The sequence below is a fragment of the Anomalospiza imberbis genome, unplaced genomic scaffold (assembly GCF_031753505.1).
Source record: "Anomalospiza imberbis isolate Cuckoo-Finch-1a 21T00152 unplaced genomic scaffold, ASM3175350v1 scaffold_46, whole genome shotgun sequence".
NCBI lineage: Eukaryota > Metazoa > Chordata > Aves > Passeriformes > Viduidae > Anomalospiza > Anomalospiza imberbis.
In genome coordinates this window covers 1,029,034-1,031,162 of record NW_027100070.1, presented here as the reverse complement: position 1 = coordinate 1,031,162, position 2,129 = coordinate 1,029,034, and the positions used below count along the sequence as shown (strand labels likewise).

The 2,129-nt window shown below is 51.5% G+C and overlaps 1 long non-coding RNA gene across 1 annotated transcript; it reads left to right on the top strand.

The window, feature by feature from the left end:
* The first annotated feature begins 209 nt into the window (after positions 1-209).
* LOC137466880 (uncharacterized) lies at positions 210-838 on the top strand. The gene is made up of 3 exons (XR_010995320.1): positions 210-304; positions 402-551; positions 734-838. It is a non-coding gene; the product is annotated as an uncharacterized lncRNA (long non-coding RNA).
* Positions 839-2,129: the final 1,291 nt, after the last annotated feature.

The following is a 2,129-nucleotide window of genomic DNA, read 5'->3' as shown; positions in this document are numbered from 1 at the left end:
CCCATGGCATCCCATGGCATCCCATGGCATCCCATCCAATCCCAGCCCATCCCAGTCCATCCCCTGGGCACTTGCCCATGGACAGGACTAAAGAGGGCCAGGGCAGACACCCCACAGTGCCCGTGCTCCATGCCCTGGGGCATTCCAGGGCTGTCCCTGCCTGGGGAGTGCAGGGCTGGGCTGTGTTCTCCGGCCTCTCCCACAGCCCCTCAGCTCAGGCTGCGCTCGCTCTTTGCCAGGTGCAGCTGTGCAGCGCACACAAGAGCAGGAACACACCCGTGGCCTCTTCCACAGAACAGCGCAGGTACCTGCCGCAATCCCCAGCTGGGCTGGGCCTGCTGTCACTGCTCAGCCGAGCACCGCGCTTGGAGCATCCCTGGCTTCCTGCCTTTCTCCTACAGCTGGTTTTCAAATTCATCAAAAGGATTCGGGAGGAAGAGACCAGCACCATGGGCACAGGGCTCAGAGCATATTCGCACATCTTCAAAACCAAGACCTGTTCTGCCCTGCTGGATATGCTCGTAGAGGAGGGGTTTTGCAATCCAAAGCAAGTAAGCAGCCTGTGGCCATGGTTTGATCCTCCCAGGAATTGCTTGGCCTCCTAAGCCATGCCTCCTGGTCACTGGAAGCCTTTGAGGCCATGGCAGTGTGGTGGCAAGGGAAGCACTTCTCTGGGGAAGCTGGGGACATTCCTCCCTCTGGCAGCTTTCCAAGTCTCCCCTGCCTTCTCCAGGTGCCTGCCATGGTGAGGTACATCCACCAGTGGCTCATGGCCAGTCAGTTTGCTGAGCACAGGCTGAACAGGGCCCTGCTGGATCTCACCGAAGAACAGCCTGCTGATATAGTAATGTGTCCTGGTTTCGGGCAAATTTGGGAGAAAACCTTCAGAAGGAGCCCCCAGAAAGCAAACCCCCACAGCCCCACCCCCACCTGGTTCAGGAAGAATTTCCTCAGAGAGTAGTGTAAACAACCTGTTTATTGAGCAGGCAAAGCACTCCCCAGCACAAAAAAATGAACAACACCAGATGACAAAAAGTCTTTCACCACACTGAAGAGGTGACAAATTCAGAAAGTCTCTGCTGGGAGTGGTTGCCCAGTTCTCAGTCTCCGGCACTGGGGATGGCTGCTGCAGGTCACAAAATGCTGGCTCTTGGTGTTTCTTGGTGTTTCCCAGGTCCCAGTCCTGAGCAGGTTGGGAAGGTATTCAGGAAAGGGAAAGGAAAAAAAACAGTCCAGGGAAGAAATTGGATTGCCTAGCTAAACTAACTAATAAGCAAAAGCAAGGGCAAAAGCAAAAAGCAGGAGCAAGAGCAAAGCGAAAGCAAGCAAGCCAGCAAGCAAGCAAGAGAGCCAGCAAGCCCTAGCCTCTCTCCTAGACACAAACTGTGAGGGAAGGTGAGCTGGCTGATAACAAGACAAAACAAACCTTCACTTTTCGGAGCCAGTCCCGAAAGCACAGAACATAACATCAAGCATAAACAGAACACACAATTGGGGATGCAAGCACCATAATGTCACCCTAGGACATTCCACCCCTTATCTCCGAATCGTCAACATAACTACCAAACGTCATGTAAAAACTTCATCAAGTAAAAACTTCCATCTTTCACTTACTCAGACACATTTCCTTCCATCTCACTTGCTCAAACCTTTGACACACATTTCCTTCTATATCTCTTGCTCAAACCTTCAGCATTCACACATTTCCTTCTGTCTCAGGTCTGTCTGGTTTAATGTAAAGACAGTGGCAGTAACATCCAGCAAACGTGATATTTGCATATGAGGCTCGCCCCATAATCAGATCTCCCTGAGGTACACATCGTGTTGTTCCATATTTCTGCATTATTCACCATGTACAACCTGGTCCCTGAGCAAAGACAGTGCCACCAATGGGTTTGTCTGTACTCGCGGCAGAATTGATCCACACTGTCTTCCCTAACAAACCTCTGATATGTGCCACTGGGACTTTATCTTCGTCTACTATATTCAGGGACTCAGACTGGGCAGGACCTGCTCCATTGGTGGAACCTCGGGTGTTAACTAACCAGGTGGCCTTTGCTAAATGCTGCTCCCAGTTCTTGAAAGATCCTCCACCCAATGCTTTCAAGGTGGTTTTTAACAGTCCATTG